This window comes from Daphnia carinata, unplaced genomic scaffold, assembly GCF_022539665.2.
Source record: "Daphnia carinata strain CSIRO-1 unplaced genomic scaffold, CSIRO_AGI_Dcar_HiC_V3 NW_026452978.1, whole genome shotgun sequence".
NCBI classification, from domain to species: Eukaryota; Metazoa; Arthropoda; class Branchiopoda; order Diplostraca; family Daphniidae; genus Daphnia; species Daphnia carinata.
In genome coordinates, this window is record NW_026712484.1 from 717 (window position 1) to 28216 (window position 27500).

The 27500-nt window shown below is 42.6% G+C and overlaps 10 non-coding genes across 10 annotated transcripts; 1 reads left to right on the forward strand and 9 right to left on the reverse strand.

The window, feature by feature from the left end:
* Positions 1–288: 288 nt before the first annotated feature.
* Positions 289–371, forward strand: Trnal-uaa (transfer RNA leucine (anticodon UAA)). Its single transcript has one exon. It is a non-coding gene; the product is annotated as a tRNA-Leu (tRNA).
* A 3369-nt stretch (positions 372–3740) lies between these two features.
* Trnac-gca (transfer RNA cysteine (anticodon GCA)) lies at positions 3741–3812 on the reverse strand. Its single transcript has one exon. It is a non-coding gene; the product is annotated as a tRNA-Cys (tRNA).
* Positions 3813–4284: 472 nt separating this feature from the next.
* Trnac-gca (transfer RNA cysteine (anticodon GCA)) lies at positions 4285–4358 on the reverse strand. Its single transcript has one exon. It is a non-coding gene; the product is annotated as a tRNA-Cys (tRNA).
* Positions 4359–4829: 471 nt separating this feature from the next.
* Positions 4830–4901, reverse strand: Trnac-gca (transfer RNA cysteine (anticodon GCA)). The gene has a single exon. It is a non-coding gene; the product is annotated as a tRNA-Cys (tRNA).
* A 471-nt stretch (positions 4902–5372) lies between these two features.
* On the reverse strand, positions 5373–5444 carry Trnac-gca (transfer RNA cysteine (anticodon GCA)). The gene has a single exon. It is a non-coding gene; the product is annotated as a tRNA-Cys (tRNA).
* Positions 5445–5914: 470 nt separating this feature from the next.
* Trnac-gca (transfer RNA cysteine (anticodon GCA)) lies at positions 5915–5986 on the reverse strand. The gene has a single exon. It is a non-coding gene; the product is annotated as a tRNA-Cys (tRNA).
* Positions 5987–6457: 471 nt separating this feature from the next.
* On the reverse strand, positions 6458–6529 carry Trnac-gca (transfer RNA cysteine (anticodon GCA)). Its single transcript has one exon. It is a non-coding gene; the product is annotated as a tRNA-Cys (tRNA).
* A 471-nt stretch (positions 6530–7000) lies between these two features.
* Positions 7001–7072, reverse strand: Trnac-gca (transfer RNA cysteine (anticodon GCA)). The gene has a single exon. It is a non-coding gene; the product is annotated as a tRNA-Cys (tRNA).
* A 471-nt stretch (positions 7073–7543) lies between these two features.
* Positions 7544–7615, reverse strand: Trnac-gca (transfer RNA cysteine (anticodon GCA)). Its single transcript has one exon. It is a non-coding gene; the product is annotated as a tRNA-Cys (tRNA).
* An 8996-nt stretch (positions 7616–16611) lies between these two features.
* Trnac-gca (transfer RNA cysteine (anticodon GCA)) lies at positions 16612–16683 on the reverse strand. The gene has a single exon. It is a non-coding gene; the product is annotated as a tRNA-Cys (tRNA).
* Positions 16684–27500: the final 10817 nt, after the last annotated feature.

Consider the following 27500-nt stretch of genomic DNA (forward strand, 5'->3'; position numbering starts at 1 on the left):
AACTGGAAAGAAAGAAAATTTCTTTGTAGCAGCTATTACTGCTACTGTTACTGATTTTTAGTGTACCATGTTGGCCGACTGGTTATGGCGCCAGACTTAAGTTCTGGTTTTTGTATAGAGCCGTGAGTTCGTTCATCACACCTGGTAACCACTAGTTTGTAGTCACGAGAATGGTAAATGACAGCAATCTTCTCTTCTATCGTAGTCTGTTCATTTTTTTTAAGTGTCTCATTGGACGATTGGAATTCTTGGCTGGTACTCCAATTAAGTAAAATAGTGTTATTGAACACCAGGTTGGCCGAGTGGTTAAGGCGCCAGACTTAAGTTCTGGTCTCTGTATTGAGACGTGAGTTCGATCCTCACACCTGGTAACAACGAGTTTAAAGTCACCTGGTAACAACGTTCTGGGAAGCTTCCAAGAAGAAGATGTGCAGTGTGGAGTGGCAACTCGACTGAATGTGAAATTTCACCTTGTGCTTTTTTAAAAGTATGAATTGCAATACAATTATACTTTACACATGCTGTAAAAATTAAACTGTAACAAAACCTGAAAAAAACTGTAAAAAATTAAATCATCATGTTTGAACCAATCTTTGTTTTGGAACTTATGTCTTACAAAAGCCTTCGAATCCCGTTTTCTGGGACTTTTCACCAGCAATATATTTAGTTTCCGATGCAACAAATATTTAACCTTCAACTAGGATGGGAAGCGATACTCCGAAGAAGTATCGGTATCGTGGTACTAAATTTTCACAAAAAAAATCGCGATAGTATTTTCAAGTATTGCACACACTACTGATACCAATACTTTTATTTTTATCAACGCAATCTAGGATTAAAAGCTATTACCAAGGTAATATTTCGATAGACCAGTCAATATTTCAGATATCCCCGTTTTTGGGACTTATGCTTTGATTTACCAATTGATCATTTTGAGTTTTTTGCAACCAATAATAAAAATACATTAACAGTATATTGTTCTTTCATTTCCTTTATTCTTTTTTCGTATTCCAAATCGTTGTTTGCTTTTCAAAGCAACATTTTTCAAAATTTGTATCGGAAAGACGATTTTCGTTGGGCTGAAAATGCTTCCTTCGGCACTGAAAAGGTTTTCGACCGAAGCCGAGAAGGCAATGGTGCGTCATATTTAATAAATATCAATTTTAATGTACCATTTGACGGATCTCCTAAGAAAAAACAACTTCACCGCAATTATCTTTAGAAGTTGAAACGCTGAGTGACAGAAAAAAAATTTCTTCCTTTTGATATGAAAAATAATAATATTCATAGCGAGACTTTTACCCGAAGCTAGTTCTTGAGCGAAACTTTAATAATTCTTTACAAGTTTTTTATAGCAGATGACTTGCCAGTCTCAACTAACCAATTCAGCTTGATGTTCATGTGAGCAAGTGCAGAGAGAACTAGTTCACCGTCTTCAAAGACACGAGAAAAAGGAGTTTCCAGTGCTGACAATAGAAGAAATATATGATTTACAATGAAAGATACCACCGTTTTCTTTTAAATCAATGGTCTTCTTTTTCAAAATAGTTCATGTTTGAAGTAGGTATCCTGTGGACACTGTCAAGTCCGATTGAAAGACATCTAGCGCTTCTACTAGTAGCGTCATGGTCGTCACATATTCCTTGGTGCAATCTTTCTCCGTATTGGATTTTGAAGCGCTCGAAAACATACTTCAAATCTTGTTTTTTATTCTTCATAAAATAGTTAACTCTTTCAACTGCATCAAAGAAAGCATTCCAGCGTGTTGCAGTAAGAATGATGAACATTAACAATTTGGCTTCAAAGACATAGGATGACTTGGAGCTCCTGCTTTGTTTGTTACAAAGAATTTCAGTTTTTCTTCTGTGGATTCCTTTAGTTTTTTTCACTTTTGGTTTCCAATTTTCAAAAGCAGGTTCAATGTGTAGCTAGCGCATCGGTGATAAGTGTGAAGAGAGTAAATATCGTTGGCGCTTCCCTTTTCCTCTTAAGTAAGCGAAGAATTTTATGGATGTGGTCGGGCTGTGATAGATACAACGTTCTTTTCTGGTGATCTGACAGAAATTCCCCTTGATGATGACGTAAATACAGGCTTCGATCAGAAGCGCTTGGACGAAGACCAAACTTCCTTTGGAAAGTGTCGAAAGTGTGATTCCATATTCGATATGCCTGTTTAAGGCGTTATAAGCATTTGTGCAAACGACAGTCCAAATCCTCCTGTCCCGCAGAACAAACCTTTCCGGTTGTTGTCAATAGATCTCTTCGTTTGACTGCCCATAGAAGCAGCCTTTACAACCAGTTAAGACAGTTTCAGATTGTGAACAGCAACAAAATACAGGATGACTCGAAGTGTGTCGTATTAAAGAACTGACGAGAAGGTCTCTCCATAGTTTATCCCGTAACGCTGAGAGAATCCTTTGGCTACCAGCCTGGCTTTGTAGCGTGGGGATGAACCTTGTACATTGGGCTTTGAATACCCATCGTGCCTTAATAGGTGTACGACCAGGTGGTAGTCGAGAGAGGGACCAGGTTTTGTTCAGCATGAGATACTGATATGCTGTCGTTTGGTAGAGTTGCATTGGGTTCCTTCTCCAGAACTGGGATATCTACTTGGATTGAGACGTCTGACGGAATAGGCGCGTATGGTGGCTCAGGATCAATGTCAATTACCCCTGCAACCTGGGGCATTACATCTTCTCTTGTATTATTTGGGGACCTGTTTTTGGTCTTCTTTGGGTGTAGGTACTAAGAATTTTATAAAATAGTATGGGGTAGTATAGTATAATAAATAGTATAATCTAGTGTGGGGTGAAGCTGCTCGTCGAATATGATTTCCCGGCTGATTTTTTTCCTTCTAGTGGCAGGGTGCCAGAAACGGTATGCCTTTTGGGTAAGGGAGTATCCTACGAAGAAGCATTTGAGGCCCTTGGAGTCTAGCTTGCTGCCGTCAGCTTTCGGAATATGAATATATGCTGTGATTCCAAACATGCGCAAGTGTGGTATGTTCGGTTTTGTGTGGTGCCACATTTGGTATGAAGAGATCTGCTGTCTCGGACTCCTGCTTCATAAAGTAGACTGTGTGCCATCCACTGAAGTTATCATTGAAAATTATGAAGAAACGCAAACCGCTTCTTGTCTGTACGCGCATAGGGCCACATACGTCTGAATGAATTTGTTGTCCGACTTCATAGGCTCTTGTCCTACCGACACGAAAAGGGGATCTCTGCCTTTTTCCGGATATACAACAAAGACAGGGCTGCGTTGGAGTGATGTCGATGGCTGGTAGTATGAAGAAATCTACTGCATGATTTGATGACATGTTATAGATTAAAATAGAGAGTTTTTGTTATAAGATGACAAGTTAATCTGATCTGATGCTTCGTCATGTAAATTAAAAAAGCAACATCGATACGACAGTAATTGAATCTTTTATGACATTGTTTTTCTTGTTAAACAAGATTAAAATAGAGAGTTTTGTTATAAGATGACAAGTTAATCTGATCTGATGCTTCGTCATGTAAATTAAAATAAGCAACATCGATACGACAGTAATTGAATTTCTTGTTAAACAAGGAAATCGTTTCTCATTTAAAGGAAGTAATTCTCCTTCGGTGTGCGCATTTTCAATTGATTTAGCTTAGGATGATTATTTAATTAATTTATATCCAGATATCTCGATATAATTTCATGCCCTTTATAAACTCAATCTATGAAATGGCACCAATTCCTCTTATGTTTGAAGGGGGCACCCAGGTTTGAACTGGGGACCCTACGATCTGCAGTCGTATGCTCTACCACTGAGCTATACCCCCATTACACAACAATGGTCAGAAAAACAAGTTACTGTTAGAAAGTTAAAAATAAATAACAAATTTCGTTATGTGATGAGTATTCGACAGGCAGCATTGCGATGGTCAGCCTACCTCATCTTTTATGACATTGGCGTTTTCTGTTCGCTTTAACTATTCAGTCACCTTTCTCTTTCGCGTTAGAATACAGTATTAGAATAGAGAGTATTTGTTCCAAAATGGCAAGTTAATCTGATTTGATGCTAAGTCTTGTAAATTAAAATAAGCAACATCGATACTACAGTAATTGAATTTCTTGTTAAACAAGGAAATCGTTTCTCATTTAAAGGAAGTAATTCTCCTTCGGTGTGCGCATTTTCAATTGATTTAGCTTAGGATGATTATTTAATTAATTTATATCCAGATATCTCGATATAATTTCATGCCCTTTATAAACTCAATCTATGAAATGGCACCAATTCCTCTTATGTTTCAATGGGGGCACACCCAGGTTTGAACTGGGGGCCCTACGATCTGCAGTCGTATGCTCTACCACTGAGCTATACCCCCATTACACAACAATGGTCAGAAAAACAAGTTACTGTTAGAAAGTTAAAAATAAATAACAAATTTCGTTATGTGATGAGTATTCGACAGGCAGCATTGCGATGGTCAGCCTACCTCATCTTTTATGACATTGGCGTTTTCTGTTCGCTTTAACTATTCAGTCACCTTTCTCTTTCGCGTTAGAATACAGTATTAGAATAGAGAGTATTTGTTCCAAAATGACAAGTTAATCTGATTTGATGCTAAGTCTTGTAAATTAAAATAAGCAACATCGATACGACAGTAATTGAATTTCTTGTTAAACAAGGATATCGTTTCTCATTTAAAGGAAGTAATTCTCCTTCAGTGTGCGCATTTTCAATTGATTTAGCTTGGGATGATTATTTAATTAATTTATATCCAGATATCTCGATATAATTTCATGCCCTTTATAAACTCAATCTATGAAATGGCACCAATGCCTCTTATGTTTGAAGGGGGCACCCAGGTTTGAACTGGGGACCCTACGATCTGCAGTCGTATGCTCTACCACTGAGCTATACCCCCATTACACAACAATGGTCAGAAAAACAAGTTACTGTTAGAAAGTTAAAAATAAATAACAAATTTCGTTATGTGATGAGTATTCGACAGGCAGCATTGCGATGGTCAGCCTACCTCATCTTTTATGACATTGGCGTTTTCTGTTCGCTTTAACTATTCAGTCACCTTTCTCTTTCGCGTTAGAATACAGTATTAGAATAGAGAGTATTTGTTCCAAAATGGCAAGTTAATCTGATTTGATGCTAAGTCTTGTAAATTAAAATAAGCAACATCGATACGACAGTAATTGAATTTCTTGTTAAACAAGGAAATCGTTTCTCATTTAAAGGAAGTAATTCTCCTTCGGTGTGCGCATTTTCAATTGATTTAGCTTAGGATGATTGTTTAATTAATTTATATCCAGATATCTTGATATAATTTCATGCCCTTTATAAACTCAATCTATGAAATGGCACCATATCCTCTTATGTTTGAAGGGGGCACCCAGGTTTGAACTGGGGACCCTACGATCTGCAGTCGTATGCTCTACCACTGAGCTATACCCCCATTACACAACAATGGTCAGAAAAACAAGTTACTGTTAGAAAGTTAAAAATAAATAAAAAATTTCGTTATGTGATGAGCATTCGACAGGCAGCATTGCGATGGTCAGCCTACCTCATCTTTTATGACATTGGCGTTTTCTGTTCGCTTTAACTATTCAGTCACCTTCTCTTTCGCGTTAGAATACAGTATTAGAATAGAGAGTATTTGTTCCAAAATGGCAAGTTAATCTGATTTGATGCTAAGTCTTGTAAATTAAAATAAGCAACATCGATACGACAGTAATTGAATTTCTTGTTAAACAAGGAAATCGTTTCTCATTTAAAGGAAGTAATTCTCCTTCGGTGTGCGCATTTTCAATTGATTTAGCTTAGGATGATTATTTAATTAATTTATATCCAGATATCTCGATATAATTTCATGCCCTTTATAAACTCAATCTATGAAATGGCACCAATTCCTCTTATGTTTGAAGGGGGCACCCAGGTTTGAACTGGGGACCCTACGATCTGCAGTCGTATGCTCTACCACTGAGCTATACCCCCATTACACAACAATGGTCAGAAAAACAAGTTACTGTTAGAAAGTTAAAAATAAATAACAAATTTCGTTATGTGATGAGCATTCGACAGGCAGCATTGCGATGGTCAGCCTACCTCATCTTTTATGACATTGGCGTTTTCTGTTCGCTTTAACTATTCAGTCACCTTTCTCTTTCGCGTTAGAATACAGTATTAGAATAGAGAGTATTTGTTCCAAAATGGCAAGTTAATCTGATTTGATGCTAAGTCTTGTAAATTAAAATAAGCAACATCGATACGACAGTAATTGAATTTCTTGTTAAACAAGGAAATCGTTTCTCATTTAAAGGAAGTAATTCTCCTTCGGTGTGCGCATTTTCAATTGATTTAGCTTAGGATGATTATTTAATTAATTTATATCCAGATATCTCGATATAATTTCATGCCCTTTATAAACTCAATCTATGAAATGGCATCAATTCCTCTTATGTTTGAAGGGGGCACCCAGGTTTGAACTGGGGACCCTACGATCTGCAGTCGTATGCTCTACCACTGAGCTATACCCCCATTACACAACAATGGTCAGAAAAACAAGTTACTGTTAGAAAGTTAAAAATAAATAACAAATTTCGTTATGTGATGAGCATTCGACAGGCAGCATTGCGATGGTCAGCCTACCTCATCTTTTATGACATTGGCGTTTTCTGTTCGCTTTAACTATTCAGTCACCTTTCTCTTTCGCGTTAGAATACAGTATTAGAATAGAGAGTATTTGTTCCAAAATGGCAAGTTAATCTGATTTGATGCTAAGTCTTGTAAATTAAAATAAGCAACATCGATACGACAGTAATTGAATTTCTTGTTAAACAAGGAAATCGTTTCTCATTTAAAGGAAGTAATTCTCCTTCGGTGTGCGCATTTTCAATTGATTTAGCTTAGGATGATTGTTTAATTAATTTATATCCAGATATCTTGATATAATTTCATGCCCTTTATAAACTCAATCTATGAAATGGCACCATATCCTCTTATGTTTGAAGGGGGCACCCAGGTTTGAACTGGGGACCCTACGATCTGCAGTCGTATGCTCTACCACTGAGCTATACCCCCATTATATAACAATGGTCAGAAAAACAAGTTACTGTTAGAAAGTTAAAAATAAATAAAAAATTTCGTTATGTGATGAGCATTCGACAGGCAGCATTGCGATGGTCAGCCTACCTCATCTTTTATGACATTGGCGTTTTCTGTTCGCTTTAACCATTCAGTCACCTTTCTCTTTCGCGTTAGAATACAGTATTAGAATAGAGAGTATTTGTTCCAAAATGGCAAGTTAATCTGATTTGATGCTAAGTCTTGTAAATTAAAATAAGCAACATCGATACGACAGTAATTGAATTTCTTGTTAAACAAGGAAATCGTTTCTCATTTAAAGGAAGTAATTCTCCTTAGGTGTGCGCATTTTCAATTGATTTAGCTTAGGATGATTATTTATTTAATTTATATCCAGATATCTCGATATAATTTCATGCCCTTTATAAACTCAATCTATGAAATGGCACCAATTCCTCTTATGTTTGAAGGGGGCACCCAGGTTTGAACTGGGGACCCTACGATCTGCAGTCGTATGCTCTACCACTGAGCTATACCCCCATTACACAACAATGGTAAGAAAAACAAGTTACTGTTAGAAAGTTAAAAATAAATAACAAATTTCGTTATGTGATGAGTATTCGACAGGCAGCATTGCGATGGTCAGCCTACCTCATCTTTTATGACATTGGCGTTTTCTGTTCGCTTTAACTATTCAGTCACCTTTCTCTTTCGCGTTAGAATACAGTATTAGAATAGAGAGCATTTGTTCCAAAATGGCAAGTTAATCTGATTTGATGCTAAGTCTTGTAAATTAAAATAATGTAGCGCCAATGTACTTTGGCGCTTAGCATCAGATGCTAAGTGGCCTAAATGTGCGATGTCGATGGACTTTGCCAATCTGGCCGGATGTCAGAGGCCTTAAGAGCCCGTCTGCGGCTGGCTAAAGGGGCAGTCCAGTGTAGTAAGCCTGTGTAGCTGTTAGCTGTGTTAGTGCTCTTGTCGTGTAGTGCTGTCGTGTAAAGCTGTAACCTGTCTACGAATAAATAAATCCAGTGAAACTGTTACATGGTGGAGATGCTCCTGTTTTTTTCACTGCTAAGATACACGTTTTAACTCGGGTAGGCGTTGGCTGTGAGGGGTCTCTGGAAGTCGAACTCGGCAATTTATTGCCGGGCACGAGGCCACAGCAACGGTCTGGGGAAAGTGTGGATTTGGCAGTGGGATCGCAGAGGATCCTCGTGTGAATGTCACACGGGAGAAGTGTGGTCACAGCCGCTGGAGAAAGAAGCCGTAGACGGGCGGCAGAAGAGGCAGCCAAGGAGATTCAAACCTATTATTCGGGTTTGAGGGCGGCAACACCCCTAGCACGGTCGACAGCGGGATTGCAGGGAGCAAACGAAGCACCGGTGCGGACAAAGGGCCGCTCAAGAGGCCCTCCTGGAGGAGTGAGTGAGCTCACTTGGGGACAAAAAGGTACGTGTGTGCTCAGTGAAGAGTCCCTACCGCGGGAAGTCCCAGATCAGGCGCAATTCCAGTCAGATTCTGAGCCACAGGGCGAGGAATTTGAAGACGCTCAGGGCTACCAGGATTCTGGGAATCCGGAAGCAGGGAGTGGTGCGTCGGAAGGGGCAGTCGGGCCGATAGCTGCACGTAGGCAGTACAAAGAGGCTCGGGAGGTGGGGAACAAAGGAGGAGTAAAAGCATGGACCAGGGCGGAAGCCGAAGAGCGACAAGTAGGGCGGGTCATTGGTCGTGATCAGGGATCACGATCACGTCAAGCAGAGTTTGACGACCGCGAGTCGCTCATTCAGCAGGTGACAGTCTCCAGTGTCCAGGAAGGTACCGGTGTAAAGGCCGTCTCAGCGGAGGCGGAAACGGTCGAAGGCGATCAAGTATCCCAGTCGCAGCGGAGGAAGTCGGGCGACCCAAATTCCAGTGGAACGAAGGGGTTACTGACCGGGAGCCAGGACGTGCGGCGGTCGTCGGCACGAGCGGAAGACGTGACCGGCGGAAGAAGCGCAGTTGGCGTGGAAGCTGATACCACTGGGGTCATCAACCGTTCGTCCGGTACCCATAGTAGCCAGCCGGTGGAGGCGAGAGGCTTGGGAGGAAGAAACCCGCGCGAAGGCCTACGACCTAGAGCGTTCAGTACTCCGCAGGAAGCGACAACAGTGAGACAGGGACGAAGCGGATTCAGCGTCGGAGGATCGCCGAGCCGACAGTCTCTGGAGGAGCCCGAACTAGATTGGGATCCATTCTTGGGAGAAGAGGAAGACATGGCGGAACGTCCAATGTTCCACTACAAGGAGCCCGAAAAGTTCCGGGGCACGCCAAAAGAGAATGCGATTGAGTGGATAGACCGATTTGAAAGGATCGGCCGCCATAATCGCTGGTCCAATAACGATCTAGCAAGGGCCATTGACGTCTCGCTCGAGGGGCCTGCCTACAAATGGATTGTAGGCCTTGAGGCGAGAAACGCCCGACCAGATAACTGGGAGGACCAGCAGATTCGCATAGCCGAAACGGATGACGAACCGGAGCACTACAGAGAAGTGCGAGGGCTCAAGACATTGTTCCTCAAACAATTCGTGGCGGTAAATCTGAAGCGGCAGACGGAAAGGAAGCTGCGGATGAGGGTCCAAGGCAAGGACGAGGACGTCACGGAATACTACCATGATGTCCTGGACATGTGCCGCATTGTCCAGCCGGATATGGCTGAGGAAGTGCGCATAGATCACCTGTTCAGGGGGTTGAGCCCAACCCTTTATGAGAGACTTTACGTGTTGGGCATCAAGACGTGTGAAGATTTCTTGGAAGAGGCGAGGCTTCACGCGGATGCCGTCAAAACAGCCTACGAGAGGGGCTATGAGGATAGGCGTAGAGAGCGGGAGAAGCCTGCCGTGGGAGCAGTAGACCTTGACCAAATGCAAGACCTACGGCGCCAGATCCAGGAGTTGCGGGACGAGCTAGCCCGGGCAAAGGACCCCTCGAAGAAAAAGGAAAAAGAAGGCGGGAAAAGCGATTGGAACAAAAAGCCAAAGAAGAAGAACCCATTTCGCTGTTTTAATTGCGATGAAGAAGGGCACATCGCGAGAAACTGTCAGAAGGAAAAGAAGAAGGAGACTGCAGTGAAACCCAAGAAGCCCGAGGGGGAGGAGCCTAAGGCAGCCTGTGCGGTGATTGGCGGAGACCAGTCTTCGGAAATGACCAATGGCGATCGTCAGCCGACCGAAGAAATTTGGATTGGTGGACGGCCGGTCGATGCTTTGGTCGACACTGGAGCGGTGATTTCAGTTATCTCACCATCGTTGGCGAGTAGATTGAAATTGAAAATAGTCCCGTGGGAAGGACCGATGGTCGTGACGGCCGATGGACAGCCGATGAATCCGAGGGGGAAGGTCTCCCTCACGGTCACGAATAAAAACGCGTCCGTGGAGGGTGAAGCCTTGGTCCTGAAGACATTTTGAACCAGAATTTATCATGGGGAGAAACTTACTGAAGCTGTTCCGAGAGCTGAAAATCTGTTTTAGTAACCCGCCAATAGTGGAACTAGGAGCCATCCATATGGAGGCAAGCGGTGGGAAAGAAACCGTGAAGAAAGTGACAGTGACGGTGGGTGTGACGGTGCCGAAGAGAAGTGCGGTGCCAGTAAAAGTGTCCATCCCTGAAGTGGGAAATGACGCTATTATGTTACTGAGACCATCGAAGAAGCTGTTGCAAAATAGTGGACTTTCGGCGGGCCATGCTCTCATCGACTGCTCGAAGCCAGAAGCAGTGGTTCACGTGATGAATGTTGACCATGTGGATCACGTGATCGTCGAGGGAACTTCCATCGGTCACCTAATGCCGATTGACCAGGCGAGCAATCTCTCGTTGGAAGAAAGCGAGGAGAGGGATGCAGCTAAAGAGGTCGGGGGCCGGTCGGGAAAACCGCGGAAACCAGCGGCGTTTGATCAATGTGTAGCGCCAACTCTGGCGGCGCAGGATCGGAACGACCTAATTGATCTGCTCACACAGTTTCAGGATGTGTTTGCGGACAGTGGGGAGTGCTTGGGCCAGTGTAATGTGCTCGAGCATGCGATTCCAACAGGTGGGGCAGCGCCGATTAAACAGCTGCCAAGGAGACGGGCATGGAGGGAGCGAGAATTGATTAAGGAAGAAGTCAGCAAAATGCTCAAACAGGGAGTTATAGAGCCGGCCCAAAGCCCCTGGTCGTCACCAGTCGTCCTAGTACGGAAAAAGGACGGAAAGTGGCGATTCTGCGTTGATTACAGGCGGCTAAATGAGGTGACAACGAAGGATGTGTACCCACTCCCACGTATAGACGATGCTCTGTCCAAACTGGAGGGAGCAGCTTTGTTTAGTGTGGTAGACCTACAAAGCGGATATTGGCAGGTCCCTGTTGCGGAAGCCGATAAGCCGAAGACAGCATTTGTTACACCTGACGGCCTCTACCAGTTCCGAGTGATGCCGTTTGGGTTATGCTCAGCTCCGAGCACTTTCCAACGACTGATGGACATGGTGTTGGCAGGATTAAAGTGGACCGATTGTTTGGTGTACATGGATGACGTGGTCATCTTTGGAAAAGACGCAGGGGAGCATTTGGAGAGACTGGGAAAAGTCTTGTCCTGCTTCCGGAAGGCCAATTTGAAGTTGAAGATAGAGAAGTGTGCCTTTGGGAACAAGCGTGTGAGAATGCTGGGCCACGTGGTAAGCAAGGTCGGAATAGAGCCGGATCCGGACCACTGTAAGGCCATTGAAATGTTCCCGGGGCCAAACCTCAATGCCAATGAGAAGGCAAAGAGAAAGTGGGTCAAAAGCTTTGTAGGCCTTTGTTCGTTCTACCGGAAGTTCGTGCCAAATTTCGCCCAGGTGGCGTACCCGCTTACGACAATGGAGGGGAAGGGTGTGTTTCGTTGGGGAGAACCGGAACAAAACAGTTTCGCCGAGTTGAAAGTTGCGCTGGTGAAGGCAGCAAAGCTTGCTCATCCAGACTATTCGAAGAACTTTGAAGTGCATCCCGACGCCTGTGACTATGGCATAGGGGCGGCGCTTATGCAAGAAAGAGACGGGAACCCCATGCCAATTTGCTTCGTGAGCAGAGTGTTGAACAAGTCGGAAAGAAACTACACGATAACGGAAAAGGAGTGCCTCGCCATTGTATGGGCTGTAAAGAAGTTTCGGCCATACATTTGGGGTACAAAAGTGGTAGTGAAAACTGACCATCATGCCTTGTGTTGGCTGATGACCAAGCAGGAACTCAGTGGCCGGTTGGAGAGGTGGAGTCTGGCGTTACAAGAATACGACATCTCCATCCGCTACAAGAAAGGAAGTTTACACGAAGACGCTGACGCCCTATCGCGGTACCCTATACAAGAAGGGGAAGAAGAGGCGCAAGCTGCGGTCTTTCCAGTGGCGGCTATAGGCTTGGATATAGGATCTTGGGCGGAAGGCCAAGACCGTGTGAAGCAGTGGCGATGGATCAAACAAGTGATGGGCAAGAACGGGGCCACGCAGTACGGAAATTTTATGCTGAAGGAAGGCTTGCTGTACCTGAAGACGATCAGATTCGGTCAGGAATTTGACCGCCTTTGTGTGCCTCCGGAGCGGCGGAAGGAAGCGTTGTCGTGGGTTCATGATGAACCTACGGCAGGGCATCTGGGACAAGGAAAGACCCTGGAAAAGGCTAGGCAAAGATTTTATTGGCCTAAAATGGACAGAGCTGTTACCCGGTATGTCCAGAGCTGCAAAAGCTGCCAGACGCGGAAGCCGGAGCAGGGAAAGACGAAGGGTCTGATGGAGATCACACAGGTGGGAGGACCTTTCGAGAGGATCGGAATTGATGTCCTTGGCCCATTCCCACGATCCCGCAGTGGGAACACAAACATTGTGGTTGCAGTAGACTACCTTACAAAATGGGTGGAAGCACGGGCTTTGCCGGATGCCACGGCCCGGCAAATCGCAAAATTCTTCGTCGAGGATGTCGTGCTTCGACATGGATTTCCACGGGAGTTGACTTCAGATCAAGGGAAGTGTTTTACAGCCGAAGTCACCCGCGAAGTGTTGGCATTGCTGCGACTGTCGCATCGCATGACGGTGCCTTACCATCAACAAGCAAACGGCCTGGTGGAGAGACAGAACAAGACGCTAGCGACTATGCTAGCGATGTACGTGGATGAGAGCCACGAGGATTGGGACGAATTCCTCGGATTTGTAACCTTTGCCTACAACACTGCCCGACAGGAAAGCACCAACCATACGCCTTTTATGATGGTGTATGGAAGAGAGGCAGTGATTCCGGCGGATCTTCTGGCGGCGACAGGACCAAACCAGCCAAAACTCGTCGACGCAGAAGACCTGATGAAGGCAATGATGGAGCTGAGAGAGGACGTCAAGGACCGGCTGGCCATAGTACAGCAACGGCAAAAGACGCAATATGATGCCAGAGCGAGTGTGCCACCAGTGTACGAACCTGGTGATTTAGTGTTAATCTTTCGTCCACAGCGAAAGAAGGGGCTCGCGGAGAAGTTGCTGCATCAATACGTGGGTCCTTATAAAGTGGTCAGACAAGTTACTGAACTAAACTATGAACTTCGGAAACCAAGTGGGAAAAAAACTATTGTAGTGCATGTGTCTCAAATGAAGAAGTTTGTAGTGGAATCGGACGACGAGTCCGATAGCGAAGAAGAAAGTGAGAAGGTAGTGGATGCCGAAACCGGGGCGGGTGTCGAGTGTGTTGACACCGGCTCGGGAGAGGCACGTGCCGAAATGGAAGCGGGTGGGGCGCGTGCCGATAATAACACGGGGCCGATACCCGAAGCTGACAGTGAAGTGACACCTGACACCGACCCTATTGGAGTAGCTGTGGAACAGCCAGCGAAAAGAGAAAGGGGGAGAGTGAGGCGCCGTCCATTGGAGCCGATAGCCGAACTGGACGAAGGCCTACAAGACAAAGGAGGTTCCGCAATGGACTCGGCGGCGGAAGCACCGACGGGTCGGCCTACCAGGAAGAAACGGGCACCCGGATGGATGAAGAACATGCTGTTCTTTACATTGGTCTGTTTCGTAGGCCAATTGGTTCAAGGGAACGAAATGAAGGGAAAATTCGTTGTTACCGAGGGTGCAGTGTTTCACCCCGAGGGTACTTTGGCACTGGGCGACTCAGAATGGGTTGTCATTTACGACGTGCCCACCAAGCGGGCGGAGCAGGTAATTAAATTGGTTACCGCTTGGATAGACGATATGTCGAGTGCCTTCGGCAAAGCGGTAACGGGGAATTTCCCTATGGAGGTAAAACCGTTTTTGGAAGGTCCGGCGCTTGATTTGGCTGAAATCAAGGCAAGAGCGGAGCGTCGGAGGCGGGAATTCCGAGAACTAGAACGAGCTTTGAAAGGCGACGGAGCCCGGCGGAAGCGCGGATTGATCGACGGGGGCGGCCAGCTTCTTAACTGGCTCTTTGGAACCGCCACGACGAAGGACTTGGAAGCCGTGCACTCGAAGCTCGAGTCATTCGACAAGAGGGGTCTGGAGGTGGTGCACCTGCTCCAGGAGCAAGCGACCTTGTTAAATGTGACTATGGGACACCTGGCGGAGCATGAGTCGGAAATCAGTGCTCTCATGGCAGTGGCGGGGCAGATGCGTCGAGAACAGGCACAGCTGAGGAAGGTCTTCAATGATAGCTGGACTCACCTGGCTCGAGAGTTACTGTTCCTGCAAAAAGTAACAAGGTCTGTGGAGAAAGCAAATAGAGCGCTGGACTGGACGGCCGAAGTCCTACACGGTTGGCAAACCGGCCTAGCGGATGGAGCTATAGGGAGATTGTCACCACTCCTTTGTCCTCCGAACGTACTAGCTCAAGCGCTGGATTCGGTTCGACAAGCTTTGCCCCAAGGCTGGGGACTAACACCAGCATTACAAGGAGGAAATGGCTGGAGAGCGTACCAGGAAGCCAGGGTGGAGGCGGCGCTTGTGAGTGGGAACGTTCGATTGTTTATTCATCTGCCGGTGTTCGAATTCAATTACGCCTTGCAGATCTACAGTGTGTTTCCCATGCCAGTAGCATCCAGCCAAGAGGAGTCAGTATCCCACTCCTACGAAGGTTTGGCTCCATACTTGGGAGTATCGCCAGACCGTCAACTGTTCGTCGAGTTCAACGTCGACGAGGCCCGAAAATGTGCACCCTACATGGGCAGTGTATGCCCTTTCCTAAAGCCTATCGATCGGAAAGGGAGGATGAAGAGCTGCGCAGCGGCAGTCTTTCTGCAGGAGCCGGAAGGGATTCAGAGGAACTGCCGTTTAGACAGTAAAAAGTGGACCGGTATTGACCTGTTTTACATTGGAGGAAGAAAATGGGGTTACGCAGGAAAAAATAATGTAACCATAGTGCTTCAGTGTCCTGGGAAAAGAATAGGGGTAATAGGCCTACCGCAAGTGCTGCCGGCAGCGGGAGTAATAAAAATTCCAAGATTGTGTTCGGCAACGTCGGACGATTGGGTCCTACAAGCAAGCTTTAGACAAATGTTACCGGTGAATGTGACGAGTGTCATCGATGAGGAGGCCGCCGGGATGCTGAGCGGCCTACTAGCACCAGTCCTGGAGCAACCGCAACCGGTGGTAAAGAGCCCCATCATGGAGGAAGCGCCAGCCGCCCTTCGAACGCCTACGCGGATAGACCTAGCAGGAGCGAGCTCACATCTGAAAGCAGTGGAACGTCTGCGGCGCCAGTGGGAAGAAGAAGGGAACGCCAAGCGCTATCCTTTCGAATGGTTAATTGGATGCCTGTTCCCGGTGCCGCTGCTGGTGTACCTATGGTTCGAGTATCGAAGGCTGAGCAGTCACGTGGATACCCTATTGGTGGATCGTCTTAGGCAGGTGCGGGAGTCAAGAGATGAAGATCAAGGCGAGGCCGGCCCGCATGCAGTGGAGTGATTGTCTCCGTTAAATTTCAGTTATTTTGCCCTATGTTAAAGTAGTGAGTACGGCCTGTATGTGTTAGCCATTTAGAATCTATTAGTGAAGCATGGGCATTCTTTATGTCATTCCCTGGGAACCCGTTTCTGTAGGTAGGAGGGGGGATGTAGCGCCAATGTACTTTGGCGCTTAGCATCAGATGCTAAGTGGCCTAAATGTGCGATGTCGATGGACTTTGCCAATCTGGCAAATCAGATCATTGCCAATCCGGATGTCAGAGGCCTTAAGAGCCCGTCTGCGGCTGGCTAAAGGGGCAGTCCAGTGTAGTAAGCCTGTGTAGCTGTTAGCTGTGTTAGTGCTCTTGTCGTGTAGTGCTGTCGTGTAAAGCTGTAACCTGTCTACGAATAAATAAATCCAGTGAAACTGTTACAATAAGCAACATCGATACGACAGTAATTGAATTTCTTGTTAAACAAGGAAATCGTTTCTCATTTAAAGGAAGTAATTCTCCTTCGGTGTGCGCATTTTCAATTGATTTAGCTTAGGATGATTATTTAATTAATTTATATCCAGATATCTCGATATAATTTCATGCCCTTTATAAACTCAATCTATGAAATGGAACCAATTCCTCTTATGTTTGAAGGGGGCACCCAGGTTTGAACTGGGGACCCTACGATCTGCAGTCGTATGCTCTACCACTGAGCTATACCCCCATTACACAACAATGGTCAGAAAAACAAGTTACTGTTAGAAAGTTAAAAATAAATAACAAATTTCGTTATGTGATGAGCATTCGACAGGCAGCATTGCGATGGTCAGCCTACCTCATCTTTTATGACATTGGCGTTTTCTGTTCGCTTTAACCATTCAGTTACCTTTCTCTTTCGCGTTAGAATACAGTATTAGAATAGAGAGTATTTGTTCCAAAATGGCAAGTTAATCTGATTTGATGCTAAGTCTTGTAAATTAAAATAAGCAACATCGATACGACAGTAATTGAATTTCTTGTTAAACAAGGAAATCGTTTCTCATTTAAAGGAATTTATTCTCCTTCAGTGTTCCCATTTTTAATTATCTTCGCTTAAGATGATTATTTAACAAATTTATATCTAAACATCTCGAAATAATTGCATGCCTTTCTAAACTAATACCTTGAATTGATACCAATGCATCTTATGTATCCAGGTTCCGCTTCGGTAGCTGTGACAAGACTGTGTATTCTTGGTCGCGGGGTATTCTTAGTTACAGGGATTGCTAGTTTACCATTTACTACATCTTCCTTTATCGTGGGCTACGATTTCAACTTAAAACTTGATGAGCATGAGCAGGAGGTGCACGTGTATCACAATTATGAGGTGAAAATATGATAACACTATGAGGTTAGCATAGTTCCTCGTAGTACGTTAGAGGTGGTTGGTGAAATATGACAGATGTAACGTATGTGAGACACATAGCGTGTAACCGAAAGTAACGAGCGGGTGTTGATGAGGTAGGGCCGTCCGCAACGCGTGATTCCACGCGCGGTCGATGTCTCTTGGCCTCGTGACGAAGTGGCGACTGCGGGAGCGACCGGTGAAAACCAGTGAAATGGACTTTCGTCAGTCGGGTGGGTTGTATACTTCTGTGGTAGTAACCATCCAACTTGGGGCAAAGCTGGAAAAGTCTGGAACACTACGTCCTGCGGAGGTGGTTTAGCCGAATACTGTAAAAATGGTGAAGAATGTCGAGGAGCTGGACTGCGTTCTCGCTGTGCATTGATCGCTCGGCGGGTTCTCCTGAAGTTCTAGGGTGTGGACTACATACGAATGGGGATCTGCATATACCTTTTTAACATTACCCGGAATCCACTTTCTGGAAACGCGAACTCGGACCGTCTGACCGACGGACAAAAGGGAAACACGGATGGTTGGGAAACTGACATGGTTCAATGACGCTGCTGCATTGCTTCACCGTCTTACGGTTCTCTCGGCCAACGCATTTGACTGCGGATATTTTGGGGTCTGTTGAATGCCCTTGGAGGCAGAATAGCGGCGGAACTCTGCACTCCTGTATTGGTGTCCACTGTGGGACCGTAGCACGGATGGAATCTCAAAATCGGCGAAAATCCGATCGAGCTCTGCGATGAATACAGACGAGACCGTTGACTTTAGTGGGTTTTCCGTGAGATTTCCTGCTGCAATGATTTCCGGACCACCACCGTTTCCCCTCGAAGAAGAGGCCATCGCATTCTGACAACTCGTGCCGAACGTTCGAAAAAGGGTTAGTTCGTTAGTTCGTTAGGACAATTTCTATTGTGTTCGGGTCATCCTTTGAAAAGCATGTCTTTCACCACTTGTGGGGCGGGATCAGTGGCAGCGGCGGTGGCGTAACGGGTTCTGGTGTCCGTAGCGGGCATGGCCGACGTAATCACCAAATGTAAGCGCTTATCACTTGATTGTGATTGGTCTTCCGTGTGGATAATGGAACTGGAGGCACGGCTGAGGGCATCGGAAAGGAGAGGTCACGTCCTGGTTTGTAGATAAAAACTAAGTCGTGCCGTTCAAGTTAAAGGAGGATGCGCTGGATGCGGAGCGAGCATGATGCCATTGGTTTGTTGAGGAGGCTTGCTAGGGGCTTGTGGTCGTTTTCAACGACCACTGCCTGTCCATACACGTATTGGCGCAAACGGTCCAGTCCAAACTGAATAGCAAGGAGTTCCTTTTCGATCTGCACGTAACGTTTCTGTGTTTCCGTCAGGGTTACGGATGCATTGGCGACGGGCTGGTTGTCTTGTAATCATACTGCTCCAAGGACGGTGGGGGAGGCATCGACGGATTCAACCAGAGGAAGATCGGGATCGAAAGGCGCAGCACTGGCAATTAGGCAAACGACGCATGGCATGTTTAGTATTGCTTCCACCTTGGTTGGTTCAGCCATTAATTGACCTTCTTTGACGATGTGGCCAAGCCAGTGTATTTCCTTCAGGAAGAAATGACACTTTTTAATGTTTAGACGTAGTTTAAAGTCGTGACAGCGACGAAGGACAGCTACCAGGCGTTCATTTAGCTGCTTTTTTGCCTCTCCCCGTACCAGCAAATCATCTAAGTCGATTTCAATGCCATCTATGCCATCGAAAAATTTCTCCATGGTGCACTGGCACATCTCGGGTGCTGATCGAATGTCAAACGGCAGCCGACGGAAACGGAATCGTCCGAAAGGGGTCGCCATTTTGCATAAGTATGACGACTCATTGGATGGAGGTATCTGGTAACTCGTGCGATGATCCCCAAGTCTTCCATCTCTGCGAGTTTTTTTTCGACCGGGTTTCGGAGACGGAACGCCAGGCGTCGGATTGCATGTACTTCGGGGAAAACATCTGGGCTCACCTTAATGGTATGTTCAGTCGGTAGCCGTCCCAAGCCAGTAAATACATCTGCGTAGGGGGCGAGGAAAAAGCAAAAAACATTTGGCGGAGGTGGAAAAGCGGAGGCGGCAGCAAATCGGAAAAATTGCAGGGAAATGGAAAATTTCTTCAAAAATAACAATGTGCCACAGTTGGATGAAGAATTTGACGACGACGTTGATGAGGGATACCTCCAATACAATGGAACGGACATTTCCAGTCGCTGCCAACACCAGGGTCATCTGAGGCAATTACTTCTCATGTCACTTTGACAAAAGATGGTGTGTTTTCATTGTATGATTATAGCACTTGGTCAGTTTAATGTTTTAAATTCCCTAATTCCTCATAATTATTTTTTCTGTTTTACAGTCCGAAGGCAAAAGGAAAAAAGGGCAAAAAGACAACAGGCAAGGTCTTTATAGAAGGATCACGACGCTCATCGAGGTCTCGAGCACGATTAGAGGCGCGATTAGAGGTTTCTTTTGCCTTTGTCAAAGATACTGAACAAAGTGGCTACGTTTTCTCTGAATGCTGTGTAAAAGCACAGGTACAAAGGATGATTGCAACCAATGTAGTGTTTGCGATTCATGGATCCATAAGGCCTGTTTCTTCATAATTCATATTATATTTTTCTGAGGTTTTCCTACAAACATTCATTGCGATTCCATAATATCACACAAAGTGTGATTAAAAAACCAATAATGGAAAATAATAAATATTTGTCGCATTAAGAATCAATTTTTCAATCCTTTGGTTCCCATTCCAACATCTTACGACAGAGCCACTGCCATCGTAATTTTTATGAATGATACAATTCGCCATTACCGATTACATGAATATTGTCGCATAATTTTTATAAGATATGCAACATCCATGTAGAGGAAGCTTACACAAGTCTGTCATTCTGTGTCATAGAATGTTTAAAAGTATCTCACAAAATGAAACAATTAGGCAAAGCAATCTGTTCATATTCTACAATTTGAGTTGAACCATCAATCTTCGGGTTGACAATCCAAAGTCCTACGACTATACCACCGCTTACATATTGAAGCAAGAAAATATAATACTTATTACTTAATATTTAGTACGTGGCGTGCTATCCCAAATTAGCGTCATGGGAGCTAATGTAAAGAAATATAAGAATTGCTATCCCCCATTAGATAAATATTGTCACATGATTTTCACAAAATATTCAACAGCCATATAGAGAAAACTTCAAAGAATCTATTGGTCCTAATGTTTTTGATATTGTTTTAGTTTAAGGTATCTTTCGATTTAAAAATATCTCATAAAAAAGGGGATAGTTCAAAAATTTGGAAAAAGAAATTGTAGTGCCCAGACGGTATGGAACCATTCTCCTATAGCATCTCGAACAACACAAAGTTGAAAAGCGTAATATGTCCTCTAGTATGTAGTCTGCTGTCCCAAATTAGCGTCATGAGACCTTATGTAAAAAACATAAAATTGCAATTACCGATTAGATGTATAATTTCGCATGATTTAAATAAAACATTCAATAGCCATGAAGAGAAAACTTAAACGAATCTTTTGATCCTAATATTATTGATAATGTAGTAGTGTAAGGTATCTATAATGATTTACAAATATCTCATAAAAAAGGGAAAAATACGGGAATGAGGAAAACGAAACTTGAAAATAGTGCCTTGACAGTATAGAACCAATATCGTTTACGGTGGCAATCATACGTCTTACAACTATGCTATGGTTGAGGAAATATTGTTAAAAAGCATAACATGTCTTGTTGTATGTAGTTTGCTGTCCCAAATTAGTGTTACGGAAGCTTGTGTAGAAAACATAAGAATTACAATCCCCCATTAGATAAATATTTTCACGTGATTTTCCTAAAATATTCAACAGCCATGTAGAGGTAACTTAAATCAATCTATTGATACCAGTATTGATGATATTGCTTTAGTTTAAGGTGTTCTTAGTGATTTCAAAATATCTCATCAAATAAGAAAAAATTGTAGTAGATGTACCATACGGTATAGAACCGTTAGCCTTTTGGTTGTCAATTCAACATCTTACGATTATGCTATGGTGCTAAAAAAAATGCTAAAAGCATAAAGTGTGCATTTCAGTATGTAGAATGCTGTCCTAAATTAGCATCACGGGAGCTTATTTAAAAAATAAAAAAATTTCAATCACCGATTAGATGCATATTTTCACATGATTTTCATAAAAATATTCAATAGCCATGTAGAGAGAACTTAACTGAATCTGTTGTTCCTAATATTGTTGATATTAGTAGTGATTTAGAAATACCTCAACAAAAATGGAAAAATGAGGATTATTAAATTTCAAAATAGTTCCTTGACAGTCATAGAACCATTACCCTTTAGGATGGTAATCAATAATAAAATGGTTAACAAAATTCATTTGATAAGCATAACATCTCTTTTTGTAATTAGTCTACTGTCCCTAATTAGCGTCATGGGTGCTTATTTAAAAACATAAGAATTTAAAGCATTAGTTATAGGTATCAGGTAACAGCCCTGTAGTGAAAATTTAAGCGAATCTATTAATAGCAATATTTGTTGATATTGCGTTTGTTAATTAAAAATAATAAATAGATATTAGCACATGAGCCGCAACGGGTTTTGAACCACAAACCTTCGAGTTAGTACTCCAATACTGTATGACTAGGCCACTGTTGTCTACTAATAAATACACAGCCTACCATCGTTGTTTGCTTTATAGTCTGCTGTCCCAATTAGTGCCATTGGTGCTTCTGTAAAAGATATGGAAATTGCAATCACAGGATAGATGAATATTGTAAGCTGGCTAAGGTGCGAACTTTCCGATTTATAAACGGAATTTAGGCGAACCCTGTGATGTCCATATTAATTGGAAAAATGTTAGTTTTGGATGATTAAAATGAATTAACTATCTCTCTTGAATAAGAAAGAAAATCGTATGGTTTAAAAAAATGAGCTGAAATGTATAAAGAATGAATTATAATCGGTCGCTATACAGGGTGGAACCACCGACTTTCAAATTTGTTTGCCAAAGCTTTATGGCTGTGCTATGAACATGTTACAATTACTTCGTATACAACTTATCCTTAGTCTGCTGTCCAGATTTAGCGTCATGGGAGCTGTTGGAAAAATAGAGTAAAATCAGTCACCATTTAGATGAATATTATTTGTCTACATTAGTAACAAATTTTACCGCATTGTTAAGAAACAGTCGACGAGCATTGTTACGGCGTTATTGGGTAGGATAGGCCAAGTTGAAAATAATTTGTTTCGGTTTAAAATTTCGGACATTACCGCGTGTTTACGGGAAGTTCAATGCGGGTTTCTCGAAAATTTCAATCACATTTTTTTTTTGTTTTTTACCGTTGAACCTATGGTCTATTGGCTACTTAAAGAGCGAAGTGTTTAATACGATCTTAAAAATCAATACTTTATGTGTTTGGGGTGAGTTTCGATCACAAGTTACCAAGCCAGAAAAATTGATGTCTCGTTTTGACAGCTCATTGTTTTGGTTATTGAAACATACATTTCGCTATATTTTTTTATTGCACCTTCTTCGGTGTCTTAAGCTATTCGATTCAGAATTAAAAACTGAATCGAACGAATAAATTAGTTTTGAAAAATAAGACTGATCAGATTAACATAAGTGTCCAATGGTTTTTGTCCGAAATTAGCAGATCGGCTTTACACACATTCCCCATAAGAAAGAGTGTTAACCCAAACGCTGTCCCAATTCGCTTTTTTACCCTATATAATAATACTAATACGAATTTATTATTTTATTTTTATTTTTTGGTTTTATTAGTTTTTTTCTTTTTGTTTCTGTTGTTTGCGTAGAAAATAAACTGAGCGGTAAGATGGAGAAAGTTTCAGATCTTGGGATGATCAGGACATGATAGCTACCCTTAGTTTTTTATCTTTAGAGGAACGAATCCGTCGGACATTCGCTGGTAAAAATGTAATGTGAATAATCATAATATAACGCTAAATTCTTCGTATTCACTTGTTTTCATAGTGAACACTCTTTAATTAATTCATTCGCGCTGTGTTTCTTATCTTACATTGAAAACCATGCTCTATAAGACAAATGATTTCCGTTGGTAAACTTTTTAAAATAACGTTTTAACTGCGCTGCCCATTCATTGGAGGTTGGACCATAAGCTAGGAAACATCGTTAACCACAAGGATTATATTGGTTGCAGATAGAACCATGCCACGTCGAAAAATCGTTAAATGAATTTTATTTCCTGGTAGATTTAGGAATAAATCAATTTGAAAAAGGTAAGAAACAATAAAAAAAATAGCAAATGACAACAATCTTCTGTTCTATCTTAATCTGTTCATTTTTTTGCGTGTCTCAGTGGACAATTGGATTTCTAAGCTAAGATTCCAATTAAGTAAAATAGTATTGAAGTAAAATAGTATTAGTGAACACAAGGTTCACCGTGTTGTTAAGGCGCCAGACTTAATTGCTGTCTCTGTATAGGGACGTAAGTTCGATCCTCATATCTGGTAAACATAAGTTTGCTACAATAGACGACTAACGCTAAATTGCATCTATATCCTGGTAAATTGGATTTCTGTTATTAAATCTTTCGCAACCATGTGCTGATAATACTTTACACAATTATTTGATTGCTGAAGATATATTAATTGATTAGCCTAGATGTTAAGGCACCAGACTTCAGTTTTCGTTTCTTACGTAAGTTGGATTTTTACACGTTGATCTTAAATGTATTGTTTAACGGTTGTGTACAACTGGAAAGGTAAGAAAATTTCTTTGTAGCAGCTATTACTGCTACTGTTACTGATTTTTAGTGTAGAAATGTTGACCAAACTATACGGAAAAATCCTGGTTGTTTGTTACTTAATCGTGACATTTTTCATCACACCTGGTAACCGCATTTGGTAGTCACGAAGAATGGTCAAAACTCTGCAATCCTGTTCCATGAAGTTTGTTCATTTTAGGGAATCGTCTAGTGGACGTCGAGTCTTAAAAACAGTCGTCGCCGAAGTAACAGTCTGAATACGGTGTTATTGATCCATGTTAGCCTGGGCCCCGAAGAACCTGATCCGTAAATGCTAAACCAGTTTTTTTATAGCGGTGTTCGTCCATAAGATATTGGCGTATTCTTCAAAAATTTACCAGCGCCCGGTGACCTGCCTCTGTATTCTTCAACGATACGATTTCTGCGTTCTGGGAAGCTTCCAAGAAGAAGATGTGCAGTGTGGAGTGGCAACTCGACTGAATGTGATATTTCACCTTGTGCTTTTTTAAAAGTATGAATTGCAATACAATTATACTTTACACATGCTGTAAAAATTAAACTGTAACAAAACCTGAAAAAAACTGTAAAAAATTAAATCATCATGTTTGAACCAATCTTTGTTTTGGAACTTATGTCTTACAAAAGCCTTCGAATCCCGTTTTCTGGGACTTTTCACCAGCAATATATTTAGTTTCCGATGCAACAAATATTTAACCTTCAACTAGGATGGGAAGCGATACTTCGAAGAAGTATCGGTATCGTGGTACTAAATTTTCGCAAAAAAAAATCGCGATAGTATTTTCAAGTATTGCACACACTACTGATACCAATACTTTTATTTTTATCAACGCAATCTAGGATTAAAAGCTATTACCAAGGTAATATTTCGATAGACCAGTCAATATTTCAGATATCCCCGTTTTTGGGACTTATGCTTTGATTTACCAATTGATCATTTTGAGTTTTTTGCAACCAATAATAAAAATACATTAACAGTATATTGTTCTTTCATTTCCTTTATTCTTTTTTCGTATTCCAAATCGTTGTTTGCTTTTCAAAGCAACATTTCTTCAAAATTTGTATCGGAAAGACGATTTTCGTTGGGCTGAAAATGCTTCCTTCGGCACTGAAAAGGTTTTCGACCGAAGCCGAGAAGGCAATGGTGCGTCATATTTAATAAATATCAATTTTAATGTACCATTTGACGGATCTCCTAAGAAAAAACAACTTCACCGCAATTATCTTTAGAAGTTGAAACGCTGAGTGACAGAAAAAAAATTTCTTCCTTTTGATATGAAAAATAATAATATACATGGCGAGACTTTTACCCGAAGCTAGTTCTTGAGCGAAACTTTAATAATTCTTCACAAGTTTTTTATAGCAGATGACTTGCCAGTCTCAACTAACCAATTCAGCTTGATGTTCATGTGAGCAAGTGCAGAGAGAACTAGTTCACCGTCTTCAAAGACACGAGAAAAAGGAGTTTCCAGTGCTGACAATAGAAGAAATATATGATTTACAATGAAAGATACCACCGTTTTCTTTTAAAACAATGGTCTTCTTTTTCAAAATAGTTGATGTTTGAAGTAGGTATCCTGTGGACACTGTCAAGTCCGATTGAAAGACATCTAGCGCTTCTACTAGTAGCGTCATGGTCGTCACATATTCCTTGGTGCAATCTTTCTCCGTATTGGATTTTGAAGCGCTCGAAAACATACTTCAAATCTTGTTTTTTATTCTTCATAAAATAGTTAACTCTTTCAACTGCATCAAAGAAAGCATTCCAGCGCGTTGCAGTAAGAATGATGAACATTAACAATTTGGCTTCAATGACATAGGATGACTTGGAGCTCCTGCTTTGTTTGTTACAAAGAATTTCAGTTTTCTTCTGTGGATTCCTTTAGTTTTTTTCACTTTTGGTTTCCAATTTTCAAAAGCAGGTTCAATGTGTAGCTAGCGCATCGGTGATAAGTGTGAAGAGAGTAAATATCGTTGGCGCTTCCCTTTTCCTCTTAAGTAAGCGAAGAATTTTATGGATGTGGTCGGGCTGTGATAGATACAACGTTCTTTTCTGGCGATCTGACAGAAATTCCCCTTGATGATGACGTAAATACAGGCTTCGATCAGAAGCGCTTGGACGAAGACCAAATTTCCTTTGGAAAGTGTCGAAAGTGTGATTCCATATTCGATATGCCTGTTTAAGGCGGTATAAGCATTTGTGCAAACGACAGTCCAAATCCTCCTGTCCCGCAAAACAAACCTTTCCGGTTGTTGTCAATAGATCTCTTCGTTTGACTGCCCTTTGCAACCAGTTAAGACAGTTTCAGATTGTGAACAGCAACAAAATACAGGATGACTCGAAGTGTGTCGTATTAAAGAACTGACGAGAAGGTCTCTCCATAGTTTATCCCGTAACGCTGAGAGAATCCTTTGGCTACCAGCCTGTCTTTGTAGCGTGGGGATGAACCTTGTACATTGGGCTTTGAATACCCATCGTGCCTTAATAGGTGTACGACCAGGTGGTAGTCGAGAGAGGGACCAGGTTTTGTTCAGCATGAGATACTGATATGCTGTCGTTTGGTAGAGTTGCATTGGGTTCCTTCTCCAGAACTGGGATATCTACTTGGATTGAGACGTCTGACGGAATAGGCGCGTATGGTGGCTCAGGATCAATGTCAATTACCCCTGCAACCTGGGGCATTACATCCTCTCTTGTATTATTTGGGGACCTGTTTTTGGTCTTCTTTGGGTGTAGGTACTAAGAGTTTTATAAAATAGTATGGGGTAGTAATAATAGTATAATAAATAGTATAATCTAGTGTGGGGTGAAGTTGCTCGTCGAATATGATTTCCCGGCTGATTTTTTTCCTTCTAGTGGCAGGGTGCCAGAAACGGTATGCCTTTTGGGTAAGGGAGTATCCTACGAAGAAGCATTTGAGGCCCTTGGAGTCTAGCTTGCTGCCGTCAGCTTTCGGAATATGAATATATGCTGTGATTCCAAACATGCGCAAGTGTGGTATGTTCGGTTTTGTGTGATGCCACATTTGGTATGAAGAGATCTGCTGTCTCGGACTCCTGCTTCATAAAGTAGACTGTGTGCCATCCACTGAAGTTATCATTGAAAATTATGAAGAAACGCAAACTTGAAAAAACGCTTCTTGTCTGTACGCGCATAGGGCCACATACGTCTGAATGAATTTGTTGTCCGACTTCATAGGCTCTTGTCCTACCGACACGAAAAGGGGATCTCTGCCTTTTTCCGGATATACAACCAAGACAGGGCTGCGTTGGAGTGACGTTAACCCAAACGCTGTCCCAATTCGCTCTTTTACCCTAAGTAATTATACTAATACGCATTTATTATTTTTGGTTTAGTTTTT